The sequence below is a fragment of the Schistocerca piceifrons genome, chromosome 2, assembly GCF_021461385.2.
Source record: "Schistocerca piceifrons isolate TAMUIC-IGC-003096 chromosome 2, iqSchPice1.1, whole genome shotgun sequence".
In the NCBI taxonomy this organism is placed as follows: Eukaryota; Metazoa; Arthropoda; class Insecta; order Orthoptera; family Acrididae; genus Schistocerca; species Schistocerca piceifrons.
The window spans coordinates 533,349,572-533,368,458 of record NC_060139.1 but is presented as its reverse complement, the minus strand read 5'-3'; the positions used below and the strand labels follow the sequence as shown (position 1 = coordinate 533,368,458).

The following is an 18,887-nucleotide window of genomic DNA, read 5'->3' as shown; positions in this document are numbered from 1 at the left end:
ATTGAAACCAGGTCTCATAAAGTAAAGCAAGGAATCCAAGTAACCGTTAGCAGTTGGTGTTAACAGCCAGTTACAATTAAGAACTCTTTTTTTTTTCTGGTCATCAAATTTAAAATCTTGCGCCACATTCACAGGACAGCTTTTAGTATCATATTTCCTACTACACGACGATGCTATGTACATCAAACTGCTGCGATAAGCTCTTTACCGAATTGCGGAAATATCTCGTAATGTTCGTGCGAATTCTGAGTATAGTTTCAGGGGTTCTGAACGGATCCTACAGCCTCCCATTTCTTGTACAGATCTTGAATAGTCCTGGTCGTGGGGAGTTCCCTACCAGGATACTTCGCTTGAAACATTTCTTTACAAACGCTCCACCATATGACTTCTCTATTCTAAGGCAAACTGTCCCACTGCTATATCAACTACACGAGCTTTTCACAACTGACGCACGAACATAGCTGCACTCAAATTTCCGATAAAATGCAGCGTAGTCAACTCTCGAGATAGCGTTAGATTTCACAAGCAATTCGAATAGAATGTTGGGCTCCATGAGGTTCCCTTTCTGGGCAGCAACCTTGGAATATAAAATTATAAAGAATGTAGCAACCAGTAGCGGAAACATAATTTATTTATCTTGTTGCAAATCGATTTCGACTGATAGTATTTTTCTAACCGATCCATGCCATAAGTAGAAATTTGTCAAGGTCAGTACTTCTACTTATTGCATGTATCGGTTAGAAAAATACACCGACGATGACTGATATCAGCCGAAATCGATTTGCAAAAAGATAAATAAATTACGAGGGTCATTCCAAAAGAAATGCACACTATTTTTTTAAAATCCATATTTTATTCTACATGTTTGAAAGTTTTACAGTGTGTAGATACATCCTTTAGGAACAATATTTTCATTTCTCTACATCATTTCCATCCCTCTCAACTGCCTTACGCCTTCTTGGAACCAGCGCCTATATACCCGCACGGTAAAATTCTGGACCAACCTGTTGGAGCCACTGTTTGGCAGCGTGCACAAGGGAGTCATCATTTTCAAACCTTGTTCCACAAAGAGAGTCTTTCAGTTTCCCAAAGAGATGATAGTCCCATGGAGCCAGGTCAGGACTGTAAGGCGGGTGTTTCAGTGTTGTCCATCCGAGTTTTGTTATCGCTTCCATGGTTTTTTGACTGACATGTGGCCGTGTATTGTCGTGCAACAGCAAAACATCCTGCTTTTGCCGATGTGGTCGAACACGACTCAATCGAGCTTGAAGTTTCTTCAGTGGCGTCACATGTGCATCAGAATTTATGGTGGTTCCACTTGGCATGATACCCACAAGCAAGAGTCCTTCGGAATCAAAAAACACCGTAGCCATAACTTTTCCAGCAGAAGGTGTGGTTCTGAAATTTTTTTTTTATTGGGTGAATTTGCATGATGCCACTCCATTGATTGCCTTTCGTCTCTGGTGAAAAATGATGGAGGCATGTTTCATCACCTGTCACAGTTCTTCCAAGAAATTCATCTCCACCATTCTCGTATTGTTCCAAAAGCTCGCTGCATATCGTTTTTCTTGTTTCTTTGTGAGCCACTGTCAACATCCTGGGAACGCACCTTGCACAAACTTTTCCTAACGCCAACACTTTCAGTAGTCTGCAAACACTTCCTTCCCTTAAACCCAACGCAGCGTAACAATTCGTTCACTGTGATGCGTCTGTCAGCAGTCACCAATTCGTTAACTCTCTGCACATTGTCTGGAGTGTGTGCAGTGCGAGGCCTGCCGCTGCGAGGACAATCCTCAATAATGCCGTGCCCGCTTTCACCACGTAACCTGCTGGCCCTTCGACTAACTGTATTGTGATCGACAGCAGCATCTCCATACACCTTTTTCAACCTCTTGTGGATGTTTCGCACTGTCTCGTTTTCACAGCACAGGAATTATATGACAGCACGTTGCTTCTGACGAACGTCAAGTGTAGCAGCCGTCTTGAAGACATGCTGTGACGGCGCCACTCACGGGAACAGGTTGAACTAAGTTTGAAAACAAGCGGGAAGGATGTATCTACACACTGTAAAACTTTCACACATGCAGAATGAAAACCGTATTTTTACAAAAATAGAGTGCATTTCTTTTGCAGTGACCCTCGTATGTTTCCGCGACTGGTTGCTACATTCTTTATATAATTCGAATAGAGATGATTAACCGATACGTGAGGCGTATCGGTTTTTTGCAGGACACTCTATATCTCCTCTACGGGTAATTCTCGCAGCACGGAGGGAGAAACCTTTACCGTGGAGTTTATCCTCACAGTGGGCACACACGGCGTTGCTTCACCACACTAGCGCTGCGTAATCCAGTACAGCTTTACAGAGCCCGACATGTGTGCGTTTCGGCAGCGCCGAGGTCGGGGAAAGCGCAGCAAAGCAAAGTTGTCGCCGCCAGGCGGGCGCTGTGGCAGGTATTACACGTGAGTCCGACAGCGGCGTGTAAAACCGTGGCGACACGGGGCGCTGGCGCACCGCGACACGGGAGCGACACTGGCGCAGCGGGATCCGCTCGTCACGGCCAGCTCCTGGCTTTCAGCCACGTTCAGTGCGAGGCACCGCGCTGACGCTACTGCTTTATTGCGCCACCAGCACGCGATCCATTCCTGTCAAGTACAAGGTGTACGGCGCGCGAAGGCTGTACACCTCAAATGTCAGCCAACAGGACACCGGTAAGCAGACATGAACACAAGAGATTAGCAACAACAGAAGCAAAGCAGCTGTGCAGATCACTTAAATACGAGAGCCGCTGTAACCTAGAATGTATCATTTCGTAGCGAACAACCACATGTTTCATATAAAACTGTCAAGTGTCATTCTGGTTCAATATGACTACCACCTGGATGCGGCAAACATCCCTCCAGGAATCAATTTCTTTCCACACTCGTAGCCGCAAACCGTGCGTAACTTGTGCAACGGAAGCGTAGATACGGTTTTTTTCTCAGGTCATTTAAATTGTTTGGTAGGGGAGGAACATACACACATGGGCTTTAATGAAGCCCCAGAGAAAGAAATCCAGTGTTGTCAAGTCTGGGGAGCGCCGTGGCCATGCGATTGGCCCTTTACGCACAATCCACCAGTGAAAATAGCCGTTTTAACTGTGCTCTACACTGCCGCTCCTGGTGGTGGAATGGAGCATTGTTGCACTACGTGAATCAAACTTGAGGCTGTTTGCTGTCCATTCTGCAAGTAATCCCAATAAATTTCTAACACATTCGAAAGTCTTTTTTGACTCCCCATATATATATATATATATATATATATATACAGCTTCAATTTGGACCTATCCGACTTTCTTCTGTTTCCAAAACTTATAAAACACATTCGAGGGCTTCACTTTGGTATTGATGAAGCGGTTTACCCGAGATGAAGTTGTGGCCCCGTAAACAAAGTCTAACATTCTACAGTGACAGTATAAATCCATACTGGAAGGAAGGAAGGACAGGGTCCAACTTCTGGCGTCTCGTTGTCGTCGAGGTAAGTAGGGACGTAAAACAAAATTTTTTCGCGGAAGAATGAGAAAAGAAATCTCCTTTCATTAACCCAGCCTGGCTTTCGCCTTAAACAGCTTAGGAAAACCACGGAAAACATATATATGTATGTGGCCGGATGGGGATTTGAATCGTCGTCCTCCCGAAAACGAGCCCACAGTATTCCCACTCCGCAAACTCTTTTCATAGAAGGAAGACATTTGCATATAAAATGATGAATAACTTCAGTATGGATAATCATTAATAATCTATCTTTCATATTTAAGTCGGTGACCTATCACACGATCTTCTTAACAATCTGTTTCCATTTTTCCCGGTCTCCTGCACCTGGAATAGCTGGAGCCATGTTTGTCTTCTGCTTTATCTTAGAGCTCTTCCGTATTCTTGGCGGTATTCCCTGCAATCTCTTCTCTTTGATATTCCTTGGATAATCGAACTATGTGGCTAATAAACTGCGGGGTTCGCTGGAAAGGAATACTGGAATTTATTGCTGATATTTGATTTATGGCCATAAGCCATAAGCCCGTGGTCCAAGGCATACTGGAGGCATCGTCAGAAGCTTTAACAACTCAGAATGATGTTACAGATTCATCAAGCACAGCAAACCGAACTGTTTATACAACAGTCGATTCGGACGTCATCAAATTGTCACGTAATATCGCAGAGTCGAGCCGACGTATGCAATGGATCTTGTAGCGGGGAAGATTTGGCACTTCTCATTTTAATTATCACTAAGGCCCACAAATTACCTAATTTCAATTCTTCTTCTTTTCTGTTGCAATTGCGTTTGTGCTTTTGAATTTTAGTGGCCACTGTACATCCTAGCGTGCTAATAATTACATCTTGCTAAACCCAGTGCCACAGAAAAAAATTGATGGTTAACCGGTCCTATAGCTCACGTGAAACATTTCTGGGTTGTTAAGCCCTCTGATGATGTCTCCAGCAGGGGAAGACGAAAAGTTATGCCGATAATTATGCCTTGGACCACGGCCTGATACCTGTAAATCAAATATCAGCAATAATGCAGATAACAGCAAGGAAAGCCTGCATTCTCTGATTAAATACTGGGCACCCCTTTTTCCACCCCGACTTCTTCAAGAATGATTTTTTTGTTTCTTTGTCCATTCATGGTATTCTCAACAATCTCTTGTAAGTCCACATCTCAGAAGCATCAATTCTTTTGCAGCTCCCTTCACTTGTTGTCCACGTTGCAGACCCATAACACTGGAAACATCAGAGATTTCATCACTCACAATATAGTGAGGCTGGTTACGGCTCGATATTTCCAGATCACTGTCAGCTTCGATGCAGCATTCCTACGCTTGACGATTCAACGCCGTATTTCTCGCGTACAACCTCCCTCTTTCTGAATCACTGAGTTCGGCTGGATTAGGTGATCGGCGTCCTCATATTCCAACGGTACGTCGGTAGCTGGTAGTTCGTTAATTATCAAGGTCTTAGTTTTCTTCTTATTAACGGGCGGGTAGTAAAGATATAAAACACATAAATATTGAAGTGATGTGTAAGACGTAAGGGATAGTGTTCAACAAGATGTCGAGAACAAAAGGAAATGAAGTAACAGCGAACGCAAACAAGTTGTAATATCTTAAGAGGGCTAAGAAGCAAGAGTAGACACATTAGAAATGAGAAGAAGACACCAGGAAGAAACAACATGAACACACAATATGAAATGTGGATCTTCTCTTTTAAATTAAGTTTTCTTCTATTCATCAACAAAAGTTACACATAGAATGAGATTAACCATTAATGGGTATTTAAGATCGGTTAGGAAGCACTGTAAAAATTACTGGGCTATTTCCCTGCTCAATACAACACATAAAAATATTCTGAAGATAGTAACATAGAGATCCACAAACTGGCTCAGAAATTGTAGGTCTGTTTCAACAACACGTTTACTATCAGATAAGTAATTGAGAGGGACGTGAAACTCAACACAGAAACACATTTGCTGTTTCCTACCTGAAAGCAATTGAAAGAGTAGAAGAATGCTATGGGAAATATAAGACAGAATATGAGTAACATACCATTTAATGAAAGTAATTCGTCAGTTGTAAGACTTCAAGACTGACATATCTAGAACCTAGGTTATGAAAGTGTTCTAGATTTACGGCAGGGAACCCATTCGTCACCGATTGTTACTACATATCTACACCGGTTTCGTGTTGAGACAAAGGTTTTAGGAAATACGCCTACAACAGACAAAATTATTTAATTTTACAACTCTTTGAATTTGCGAATAGTGACAAGACCTTCCATCAACCCTAAAACATAAGTATCGCTAACATTAGGTATAGGGTAACTACTTCTATCCGACATTCAAAACTACGGCTTTTAAATGTCAAGATCTGTTCCTCAGTAAAATTGTAACAAACAATCAGAAAAATAGATGAAATGAGCTCATCTACTTGGGAAAGAGTGTCTCTTTCACAAAGGAACAAGAAATAGAAAAGAAGCAAGTTGTAGCACTGGGGTTATTCACAGAATGCTGATAAAAGGGTTGGGAAACAATCCCTAGTAAAATTCTGCTAAGCGATAGTTATACCATACATACTATATGATAGCGGGACATAAGAGCTGAAAATGAAAACAGAATAAAAGGTTCGGAGTTGAGGTCTTTTTTCTTTTTAAGAACATATGGCCACAGAACGTCTGACAGAAAAATTGAGAGTTAAAAGTACTAGTGAACACATTACGGAGTATAGAAATGAATGTAGAGCCCATATTACAAAAGTAAAAGAAAATAGAACATCAAAATGAGAATGAAACAGTAATCAACAGGTAAAAGATAATAATATTCAGAATAGTAATTAACAGTCGATAAACAGGCAAACTACCATTACGCAGACGAACAAAGAGGTAAAGATACAAGAAAAACAAACACATGCAGCAGTGCCATATAATAAGACGACGCGACAGAAAAATCTTGTTTCGGAGGATATAAGAAGACATGAACTAAAGAAAAACAGAATGGGGTTTGTTTATCAGTTTTCTCCGATGACTTCTCTGTGACACGACTCAAAACATTTTAAAACGCACCGGCAGCCTTATCAGATTAGATTTCGCAGTAAATTGGTTCGCATGTTCCACATTTACTCTCCGAGCTCAATTTCTTCTGGTCTCCTAAATTCGAATTTACCACCCCGGCTCAAGATCTACGCAACTCTTCCTTCGTCCGCTTCTGCAGCACATTGAGTCACAGAACTAGTTCCATTGTTGCATCGAGACTTCTGTGGTCCAGTTGTTCTCCAAGTTCGTCGTATGCGTTCCGCAAACGACGATAAATAAAATCCTTCCAAAAGTCGTTCTCAAACATACTCTTTCTAAAAGTAAATTGTGATCATCGAAGAATCCGATAAATCGTTGACTCGTTACATCCACTATATAGTGACCCAGACGTCATACGTTGTTTCAGTTTGCAAGCATAACCGTCGTATGATAATAGGGGCATCACAGGACTGAAGGCATTGTGTCGGAGGATATACCTCATAAAATATTCTCTGCAACTAGAACACCAGAAGCCGACATTGTAAAAACGCTGATTTCACTTGAATCAAATACGTGATCGTGTTGAAAAGTAATGCACCTGAATTTTTTATGTGAAACTCATTAAGGCTTTGTAAATAAAACAAAGAAGGCTCCGCGTTGTAACGTGTAACATGGTGGTGTGTATCGCAACTATGTCGGTCCGTAAGAAACAGCGCACTATAATCGATTTTCACGAACTCGAAGATTTCGTCTCCTTGAGCATGATAATGCCACACCACACAAAAGCGCTTTGACACTGCAACAATTCGACGTCTAGGGACAAACGTCAGCGATAATCCTCTACGCAGGCCGAATTAGCCCCATCCGATTTCCGTCTGTTTCCAAACTTAAATAACACCTTCCAGGACTTCATTTGGATTGCAATGAAGCAATGCAAGTAGAAGTGACGTTGTGGCTCTGTCAACACCGTTTAAGAGTCTACAGAGACGGTATCACCAAACTGGTCCCTCGTTGGGTGGTTGGTGGTCGTCGCCAGCTTGACTACATTGAGAAATAAATATGTAGATGTGGAGAATCAAGATGTAGGATGTTAATAACGTTTGTTTTTATTTAAAGAGCTTTAAGAGTTTTAACATAAAAAATTCGGAAGCATTATTTTTCAGCGTGTCCTCGTAGATAAGTTGTGGTTTTCTATGCAAATGAAACACAGTCCCTGAGCCTTGATAAGTGAATAGGAAATTTCGGCTCTTAGTACTTTAGGCACAAGAGTAATAAAAGCGATACAGCCAAAATTAGACTGAATAATTATTTGTATTTTTCTGCTACCAGTCACGGCTCCTAAGGTTAACCAGTATGGCCACCATTAATTATAGTACATAAACTGCAATATGCTGAGCGCTGTTCGACAAATAGTAGTACAGGATGGCAAGCATTCTGGGAATACTTAGGATTTTTATTTCAATTTTTTTCCAACGAGTCTTACAGGCACTCAGCCAAGACAATGTGGGTGAGAATCGTGGCCTGTGCAACGCGCCACCTTCTCCTGCACCGCCCACAACACCATTTGCCCTCGGCCTCCTTGCGAGCTCTAGGTAACTTGGTTCCCCGCCGTCTGCATTCCACACAGGCTATAGTATCAGTCATAATAAAGAACGAGACACAGATCGGAAGCACCGGAAGACATCACTGGACATCAGTTTCAGAACAACTACTGTCACCCCTCCCTTCATATACCCCAACAGCCACTCTAGCAACGAAAAGTAAACAGAGTTCTATTTCAATTTAATTTAACACAATTTATTTTTAAGTAACAATTGTCTGTGTGCATAAGCGACTAAAAATGGGCAGAACATACTCGAAATGCGTCGCATTAATTAAATTAAACATAAAACAACTAAAAGTGACTGGCAGCAGAAAAGAGAAATCAATAACAATACATCCTGTTGCTGTAATTAAAGTCGTCGGCATGTGTTGGGCTACAAAGTGAGTGTGACACTAAATTATAAAGGGTGTATGGAAATGAATGATCTGAGAGGCTCCAACTGACTAATTCGGCCATGTGTTTACAGCGCGGGGGAGGGCATCGACCACATCATTTTATTCTGCCCGCTGTGATATCACGCGACAACCGAAGTGCCGCAGTGTTTGGTCCTTAGTGGACAACAGCTTTCTACCAGTACAAAGTCACCACTCGCAGTGCATCATGTATCACTGTATGGGCATGTTTATCACTTTTTGGCAGCTGGACACATCATGATTTAACTGTTCAGTATAAACCAATGTAAATGTTTTGTGTGCATCTTGGGAGTAGTTATGGTGACAAAAATCTGTCTGCAGTAGTTTATATTTATTTATGGGAACGCATTAGAGGACAGATAAGTTTCAGAATAGAAAAGCTTTCATTACACAATATCTACGTGTCAACCAGCAGCACCATAGACGCCGGCCGTTGTGGCCGAGTGGTCCTAGGCGCTTCAGTCTGGAACCGCGCGACCGCTACCGTCGCAGGTTCGAATCCTGCCTCGGGCATGGATGTGTGTGATGTCCTTAGGTTACTTAGGTTTAAGTAGTTCTAAGTTCTAGGGGACTGATGACCTCAGATGTTAAGTCCCATAGTGCTCAGAGCCATTTGAACCATTTTTTTGAAAGAACACCCTCTAGCTAGGAGAACGGCACCGTGTTCCACTTTTAATAAGCCAACAGTCTGAATGAGAAAGAGTTCGTAGTTGCTATAGATTGTCCTGTATTTCCTAATAAGTTTAATAATAAGTGAACTCAAAATTACACGACCGACGACAGCTTAGAATGCGTGTCGGAAACGGCGTTAAGCGTTATTCAAATGACAAAGTTTTCCGTGCCAACGAAAAATTTTGGAGTCGACGTTGCTTCTAGCACTGAAGGGCGATGCATGTCACAGAGAAAACTGAACGTATATATATATATATATATATATATATATATATATATATATATATATATATATATATATATATATATATATACATACAAAAGAATGTATATTATTTTGACGAAATGCAACCGCCGGACAGAGATGGGCGGCACTGAAAAATATGGCTGCGAAAGTATAATGAGAAAAGTGATACGGCCGTCACCAGGCAAATAATTTATTTCTTGTATTTTTCGCTAATTATGTTAGTAAATGAAAAAAAGGAGTTATAATCTGGAAAACTAACAGAAACATTAAAGACAGTAACAGGTACACAGAAGTATGCATCTGTGTTTCAGTACGGTTTGGAATTCCCAAACATCTCCCTCAAACAAACTGGATGGGCATCATATAAAAGCTATTACATCTGGAGCGTATATTTACTATCACAAAAATAAGAGCGCGGAAGTTTTACCCGTATTATGAGGAAAGGAAATGTCATGATTTCAGTGATGGACTTACAAAAGTCGTCATTTTATTTGTTTTACACTTCTTGTAGAAACCAGGAAACAAAAACTATATTGTTGGCTTTTACGCAATAGGATATCACATGCGCGAACAATTACAATGCCAATGCCACCGGGCCCCAATTGATCGTGAGTCGTTTGAAGAAAATTCTGGGTAATTCGAGCGAATGGTTTAACCTCCAAATTGGCCAGACATGAATCCCAGCTACCATGTATGGGACATAATCGTGAGGTCAGTTCGCACACAAAATCCTTCACCGACAACACTTTTCCAATAATATGCGGCTGCAGAGGCAGATTGGCTCAATATTTCTGCAGGGGACTTCCAGTGACTTCCAGAATGAGATTTTCACTCTGCAGCGGAGTGTGCGCTGATATGAAACTTCCTGGCAGATTAAAACTGTGTGCCCGACCGAGACTCGAACTCGGGACCTTTGCCTTTCGCGGGCAAGTGCTCTACCAACTGAGCCACCGAAGCACGACTCACGCCCGGAGAGCTTCTGTAAAGTTTGGAATGTAGGAGACGAGATACTGGCAAAAGTAAAGCTGTGAGTACCAGGCGTGAGTCGTGCTTCGGTGGCTCAGTTGGTAGAGCACTTGCCCGCGAAAGGCAAAGGTCCCGAGTTCGAGTCTCGGTCGGGCACACAGTTTTAATCTGCCAGGAAGTTTCATTCCAGTGACTTGTTGAGTCCATAAGGAGTACAGCTGGGAAAACGAGGTTCGACAATATATAGGAGGTACGCGTATACCATGACTTTCGCCACCTAAACGTATAGTTCCATTCACTTCCTCGTAAGTGAGAATTTAACAGTTCTGTCCTTAGCGTTGCTGTTGCTTCTTGGGTCCAGAATGGCGGCCGACGCAAGTGGCGGTATTTTCTTTATTCAGAGCGTTACTGAGCTTATGCATGGACTGGCATCTAGCAGCGATTCTCTAAAACTAGTCCATATGCGCTCAATCAAGTTTCCTTTCCGGTCCCCGTTCCGTAATTATTACACTTTAAAATCACCGTAATTCCTTTTCATACACCATTATGTGAGGAAAAGGGTTGGGGATAGATGTTAACAAACGGAGACGCCTCTGCACTGAACTCTGGATTCACGCCAGAAAATGTGGCCCTTTGTAGAATGCTAGATACCAAGAACTAATCTAAAAATATGTATTGGAATAAAATAAATGTACGTTACTGTGTGCGCTATTGTTTGGAAAGGATTAAGTGTATCGGGAGCAATGAGAAATGTTGGCTACTAGAGAGAGGTGCGCAATGCCCTATTATAAATGTGCCAGGGGAATGTAATCCAGAAATATCAGCAAACGGCAGGAACAGAAAACCGCTTTGCTTAACGGCCTCCCAGATATCGCTGCTGGCAACCCAGGGCCGGTTCGGCGCGTGGTGGAGGCACGTCGCAGCCGCCGCCGGCAAACACTTCGGGCAGAGCGAGCGATGCCTGGGGGGCGCGAACGGCCCGTCCTCCCGTGGGCCGATGTGCACTGCTATTGCTTCTGGCAGCGAGATTGCTTCCCAACCACTCGCGAACGTTCTCAAAAGATACCGTTCTTCCCTCAGACCTCTTTCCCAGATCAAGCAGTCACACCATCTTCAAACTAAAAGAAGGTGGGGCAAGAGTATTACAATTCTAGCTAAGCCGAGACTGGATGCCACCTGACACGTTGCAGACACGTGACGCGTTAAGGACTTTATATAGCACATAGGAAGGACGAACTATTCCATCACGGACCGCAAATGGGGAAATCTACTGACGTAAGCGACTTTGACAAAGGACAGATCGTCATGGCGTGTCGCCAGGGAATGAACATTTCAGAAACGGCGAAGCTGTCGTGAACATGAGTGGGAAGTGATGTAAGGACGGTGAGACCACGGATAGGCGACAACGCGTTGTAAGTCCACGCCTAATCTCAGATCGTGGAGGTTCCAAACGTGCCCGCTTTGTAAAGCAGAACTTTATGGCGCTGCTTATACTAATTTTAGATTGTTTAGCATGTTAAGTCGTTGTCTGCAATTACGTATGTTAAATAAAAGGTATAAAATGTTTGAGGTATAGACAAAGTGCCTAAGGGTTGGGTTGGGTTGTTTCGGGGAGGAGACCAGACAGCGAGGTCATCACGCTCACTGGATTAGGGAAGGAAGTCGGCCGTGCTCTTTCAAAGGAACCATCCCGGCATTTGCCTGGAGCGATTTAGAGAAATCACGGAAAACCTAAATCAGGATGGCCTGACGCGGGATTGAACCGTGGTCCTCCAGAATGTGAGTCCAGCGTGCTAGCCACAGCGCCACCTCGCTCGGTAAAGTGCCTCAGGTAACTTTGTCATTTATCAAAGAAGTGTTACGATAATCCAAAGAAACTATCATGCCAACATCGTTTTTCGTGTAATGATAATATAAAACGATGATTCACGGCTGATTTAATTCCTCATTCCCCCCCCCCCCCCCCTCTCTGTCTCTCTCTCTCTCTCTCTCTCTCTTCCTCTCTCTCTTCCCTTGCTGCTTCGACATGATGCACGTAATTGTTCTGTAAATATGAGCTGGTTTATGTTAATAAAATCACCATAAAAAGAATGTAGTTTTTCATTCAAGTAATCCGATCACCCGGAGTTACCTTTAAAATTTAAGTCATTTTTAACCAATAATTTTCGCCTCACTTTGTGAGGAAGTGTGGACGATCGATTCGCATTCTCGACCGACCGTAATTTCAAGATCTGCAACTAAGGATCTATTTCATTTATTAGTAGCTTTCGAAGTCTGACGTTTATATAGGCGACATTTTATAAATTACTTTACGCAATCCGACGCGGTATTAAGCAATTACACAGGACAGATGCTATTAAATAACTTTGACTTGGAACCTACTGAAACAAACAGAACGTCTTATGGTGTATTGATAATTTTTACTTTTGGACCATCTAACTACAACTGAATGAAACACAGTTGTCGTACCATAGGCGTTTCGCGTTTATTCTCAGCAACGAATCTTCAATAGACTGGAACATGTACATATTTTTACTATTTGGTTTACACTTTAAGGCACTGTGCCTATAGGTTATAAACAATTCTGGTGGTTGTTTTTTTCTAAACCGGAAGTCAGTTATCAGCATAAAGTCCTATAAAGAAAGTTTTTTTAATCGACAGAGTTTTATTTTAGCTTCAATGATCCTATTAAATAAAAATATCAGTTTTTATCAACTGAAACGCTATAACTTTCCCTCTTGTAGTATTACGCGAAAACAATATCACCTGTATTTGCATTTCACTCATGTAAGCTGCGTATACCTTTTATTACTAACTTTTTTTTAAGTCCGAGGTTTGTATAGGCGACATTGTATAATTTTGTTACGTCTTCCGATACGGTCTTAAGCAACTATACACAACAAATGCTGTTCATTAACTTTGGCCTGGAACTAAATGAAAGAAACAGAAAGTCAGTTATCAGCATAAGCCCTGTAAAGAAAGTTTATGTTCCCTTCAATACTCCAGAGAGACATAGATCATTTTAAATAACAAGATCAGTTCTTATCACTTGAAAAAATATAACTTCCCCCACGTAGTATTGCGCAAAAACAGTTTCAGCTGTTTCTGCATTTCAATCGAGTGACTACGTATAAGGTAAGGACAAATTATAACAGGCGGCGATCAGTGGCTGATTTGGCGACAGGCACAAAGGGTCCAGAGCACATCGATCAACACACGTTGTTGAACAGGGGGCTCCGCGCGCAAACTACCCTTTCGTGTTCTCTTGTTGACCCAAATGACATCGTCAATAATTACGGTTTGCGGTACTTACGGGATTTTCGGGAATGGACCTTGGATCAAAGGAAACGTGTCACTTGGTCGGATGAATCGCGTTTCTTGTTACACCAGGTCGATGACGGTGTTTGTACACACCTTCATCCAGGTGTGGCAGTAACAGAAGGCGCCATGATAGCTGTGGACTACGCGACCATGTTACGAGCCGCCTGAATCCCTTCACGTTTTGTAGATCCATCATAAAAATGTGGATGCTTGACTGCAGCTGATCAATAGCTTGCAGCAAAAGTATACTAGCAGCCGTAATTCTTATGAAACATTTTTAATTATTGAAGCAAGTAATTTCGAAGCCCCATTAGCGTCACCCATAGGCTCCTATGCGGAAAACGAATGCTGACATTCAAACATTGGCCCACATATAATAGATAACATATATATGAACTATTCGACGCGTGCATTCCAAACGCATGACGACAGTCGTTGTGGGCCTGAAGAAGACGCTAACGAATATCTGGGATATCTGCGTGTTAATGTAATTTATTAGACACAGTTCTTGCGTTTTCGTTAGTGTCTGCAGTAGAACCGCACAGCGTGTGTCGGTAGTCCCTTGTCTGTGTAGTGTAGTTTTCCACAGTCTTTAGTATGGGTAAGTGCTGTCAAGCACCGGTGGTCTAGGGGTAGTGGCTTTGATTAGTAATCAAAACGTCCACTGTACCGGATTCAAAACCCACCACCGCTAAAGTTCTGATTAATAATCAGCATTGGCGGCCGGAAACTTCCGGCATAAGAAGTCACCTTCATTCTGCGACGTCCGCGTGAAAGACGGTCGGTGGATGAGCGGACAGAGGTTCAGGGTACACTCTTGTCCCTGGGGTGGAAACTCCTCCTAAGGGCGGAAGAATCAGCAGTGATCAACGGCATGATGATTCAGAAGCCAATGGAAACACGTAACATGTATCCACAGGACCTGTGGCCTGTAAATCAAAGAAGTGTCTGATGATCTCTCCACTGGCAAATGACTCCAGAATAGTCCCCTATTCGGATCTCTGGAACTGCCAGGGGGGGGGGGGGGGGGAGGGACCGTAAGAAAAAGACTGGATACCCAACAGAAGGCTAACGTCCTATGAGTCGGGGCGTGGAATGTCAGATGTTTGAACGTGATAGGGAAGCTAGAAAAACTGAAAAGCGAAATGCAGAGGCTCAGTCAGCTGCATTAGGGGTCAGTGGAGTGAAAGAGGAAGAAGACAAGGAATTCTGGTCAAATCAGTATAGGGTAACATCAACTGCAGCAGAAAATAGTATACCGGGAGAAGGATTCGTCATGAATAGCAAGATAGGGCAGAGAGTGTGTCGCTGTGAACAGTTCAGCGATAGAGTTGTTCTTATCAGAATCGACAGCAAACAAACACCGTCAACGTTCAAGTATACATGCCGACGTCGCAAGCTGAAGATGAATAGATATAGAAAGTATCCGAGGATATTGAAAGGATAATACAGTAAGTAAAGGGGGTTGAAAATTCAATAGTCATGGAGGACTGGAATGCAGTTGTAGGGGAAGTAATAGAAGCAAGGGTCTCAGGTGAATAAGGGCTTGGGAAAAGGAATGAGAAACGAAAGAGACTAATTGAGTTCTGTAATAATTTTCAAAGAATAATAGTGAATACTCGGTTCAAGAACCCAAGAGGAGGAGGTATACTTGAAAACGGCTGTGTAATAAGGGAAAATTTCAGTTAGATTACATCATCTTTAGAGAGAGATCCGCAGACACTGGGTGTAATGCGTAACCAGGGGCAGATATACAATCAGATCATGATGTAACAGTGAAGAAGGGTACGCTGAAGTTTAAGAGATTAGTCAGGAAGAATCAATACACAAAACAGTGGGATATGGAAGTACTAAGGAATACCGAGATACGCTAGAAGTTCTTCTAAGGCTGTAGATATAGCAGTAAGGAATAGCTCTGTAGGCAGTAGGCTACAGTTGAAGAGCAATTGACAATCACAGAACTTGGAAAGAAAAACATAGATACAAAGAAGGTAACTTCGAAGAAACCATGGGTAAGAGAAGAAATACCCCAGATGATCGATGAGAGAAGAAAGTGCAAAAAAGTTTAGATAAATTCAGGAATACAGAAATATAAGTCGCTGAGGAATGAAATAAACAGGAAGTGTAGGGAAGCGGAGACGAAATGGCTGCATGAAAGATGTGAAGAAATCGAAAAAAGTGTGTCGGAAGGACTGACTCAGCATGTAGGAAAGTCAAAACAACTTTCGGTGAAATTAAAACAAGGATGTTAATATTAAGTGTGCAACAGGAATTCCACTGTCAATTGCAGAAGAGTGAGCAGATAGCTGGAAAGAGTTCATAGAAGGACCCTATGAGTGGGAAGATTTGTCTGATGTGATAGAGAAGAAACAGGAGCGATTTAGAAGAGATGGGGGATGCAGTATCAGACTCAAAATTTAAGAGAGATTCGGAGGACGTTAGATCAAATTTCTAAAATCGTTGGGGGAAGTGGCAAAAACACGACAATCCAGGTTGTTGCGTAGAATCTATGAGTCTGACGACATACCATCTGACTTTCGGAAAAATATCATCCACACATTTCCGAAGACCGCAAGAACTGAAAAGTGCGAGAATTATCGCACAATCAGCTTAAAAACTCATGCATCCAACTTACTGACTAGAATAATATTCGGAAGAATGGAAAAGGAAACTGTGGATGTGCTAGATGACGATCAGTTTGGCTTTAGAAAAGGTAAAGGCACCAGAAAGGCAATTCTGACGTTGCGGTTGATAATGGAAGGAAGACTAAAGAAAACTGAAGACACGTTCTTAAGATTTGCCGACTTGGAAAACGCGTTCGACAGTGTAAAATGGTGCAAGATTTTACGAAATTCTGAGAAAAATAGGGGTAGGCTATAGGGAGAGACGGGTAATGTACAGTATGTACAAGAGTCAAGAGGAATAATAAGAATGGACGACCAAGGACGAAGTTCCCGGATTAAGAAGGATGTAAAAGTGGCATGTAGTTTTTCGACCTTGCTGTTCAAGCTGTACATCGAAGAAGCAATGATAGAAATAAAAGAAAGGTTCAGGAGTGGAATTAAAATCCACAGGATGTCAATCAGTCAATTCTCAGTGAAAGTGAAGGAAAGTTACATGATCTGCCGAATGGCATTAACAGTCTGATGAGTACAGATATGGATTGAGAGTAACTCGAAGAAAGACGAAAGTAATGAGAAGTAGCAGAAACGAGAACAGCGAGAACGTTAACATCAGGATTAATGGCCACGAAGTAGTTGAAGCTGAAACGGATGGAGCAAGGAGGACAGAAGGGCATCAAAAGCAGACTAGCACTCGCAAAAAGGGTGTTCCTGGCCAAGAGAAGTCTACTGGTGTCAGGCAGAGGCCTTGGTTTGAGGATGAAATTTCTGAGAATGTAGGTCTGGAGCACATCATTGCATGGTAGTGAAACATAGACTATAGGAAAACCGGAACAGAAGCGAAGCACTTTTGGTATGGTGCTACAGAAGAATGTTGAAAATTAGGTGTACTAATAAGATAAGGAATGAGGAAATTCTGCGCAGAATCGGAGAGGAAAGGAATATATGGGAAGTACTACAAGATGGGACTCGAAGATAAGACATCTGTTAAGACAGCAGGGAATGACTTCCATAGTACTAGAGGGAGATGTGAAGGATAAAAAGTGTAGAGGAAGACAGAGACTCTAATATATCAAGCAAATAATTGAGGATGTAATTAGCAAGTGCTTCTCTGAGATGAAGAGGTTGGCATACGATAGCAATTCGCGGGGGGGGCCGCAGCAGACCACTCTGATGACTCAAAAAGAAATTTAAAAAAAATAAAAGAAAGAGGGACTGTGATTGCAGTGTGCAGTTGCGAGCCAAGTTGGTGATACTTCGCTCTCAGCTCCAGACTGTGTTGACTTCGATTACACAGCTTGAGGTTACAGTGGATGTGCATCACTGTTCGGGCCGACCACGGGGATCGAACGGACGTCCAACAAAACCCACGTCTGCCGATCGGTCCACACCAGTGCCAAGCGCAGTTACTGCGCGCCCTGCTGTTGACCCATCACCTGTAGTCGAGTTGGAGGTCCATCGTGGTGTGGCAGGCTGAACGTAAGGCCTTCCTTGGTAGTCTGACAAACAGGTTGGAGGCGCTGTCTGTGGCTGACACTGTCCCTTTGCCAGATGCAGTTACTTATCCTGTTTCCGAGGAAACCTCTCAGCCCGCAAGATCAGCACAATCACAGAGGGTGGGTTCATTGGTAGTTGGGAGCTCCAGTGTTGGGCGTGTAATGGGGCCCCTAAGGGATATGGCTGCCAAGGAGGAGACGAAAGCCAATGTGCACTCCATGCGCATACCGGGTGAAGTCATTCCAGATGTGAAACGAGTCTTTCCAGATACCATGATGAGCACAGAGTGCAGCCGGTTGCAGGTGGTGGTTCACGTCGGTACCAGTTATATGTGTCGCTTTGGATCAGAAGACATACTTTATAGTTTTGAGCGGCTATCAGAATTGGTAAAGGCTGCCAGTCGTGCTGGGGTTGAAAACAGAACTCACTACTTGCTGCATAGTCGACAGGACCGACTGCGAATGTCTGGTGCGGAGTGGAGTGGAGGGTCTGAATCAGTGGCTCAGACCGTTCTACGACCATAGGCTGCAGAATGCTTGCACCATGGGTTGGTGGGTGCTTGGGTTCCGCTAAATAAATCAAGAGTACTTTACCCGCAAGACTCGCCTGCATGGGCAGCGGTGTGTGTGTGGCGTGAACTGGGCGGCATTTTACGTTAGAGGGTCCCTCGGAAACACAAAGGCTTCAGTCTCAAAGGGTAAAATCGGAGTAATGTAGATCTAAGAACCATCGGTCTAATAGTAATAACTTGTTGTAGCTGTGTTGGGGAAGTACCAGACCTCCAAGCGCTAATAGAAAGCGCTGATGCTCAAATCGTTGTAGGTACTGGAAACTGGCTGAAGCTCACCAGAAATTTTTGAGCAGAACCTAACGGTGTTCGGAACGAATAGACTAAATACAGTTGGTGGCGGCGTGCTTGTTGCTGTTAGAAGTAGTTTACCTTGTACCAAAATTGAAGTAGATAATTACTAAGAGATAGTATGGGTAGAGGTCATTCTTAGCAAGCTGAA

At 42.8% G+C, this 18,887-nt stretch overlaps 2 non-coding genes across 2 annotated transcripts; one reads left to right on the top strand and one right to left on the bottom strand.

The window, feature by feature from the left end:
- Nucleotides 1-10,355: 10,355 nt before the first annotated feature.
- On the bottom strand, nucleotides 10,356-10,430 carry Trnas-cga. Its single transcript has one exon. It is a non-coding gene; the product is annotated as a tRNA-Ser (tRNA).
- A 90-nt stretch (nucleotides 10,431-10,520) lies between these two features.
- Trnas-cga lies at nucleotides 10,521-10,595 on the top strand. The gene has a single exon. It is a non-coding gene; the product is annotated as a tRNA-Ser (tRNA).
- The last annotated feature ends 8,292 nt before the right edge of the window (nucleotides 10,596-18,887 follow it).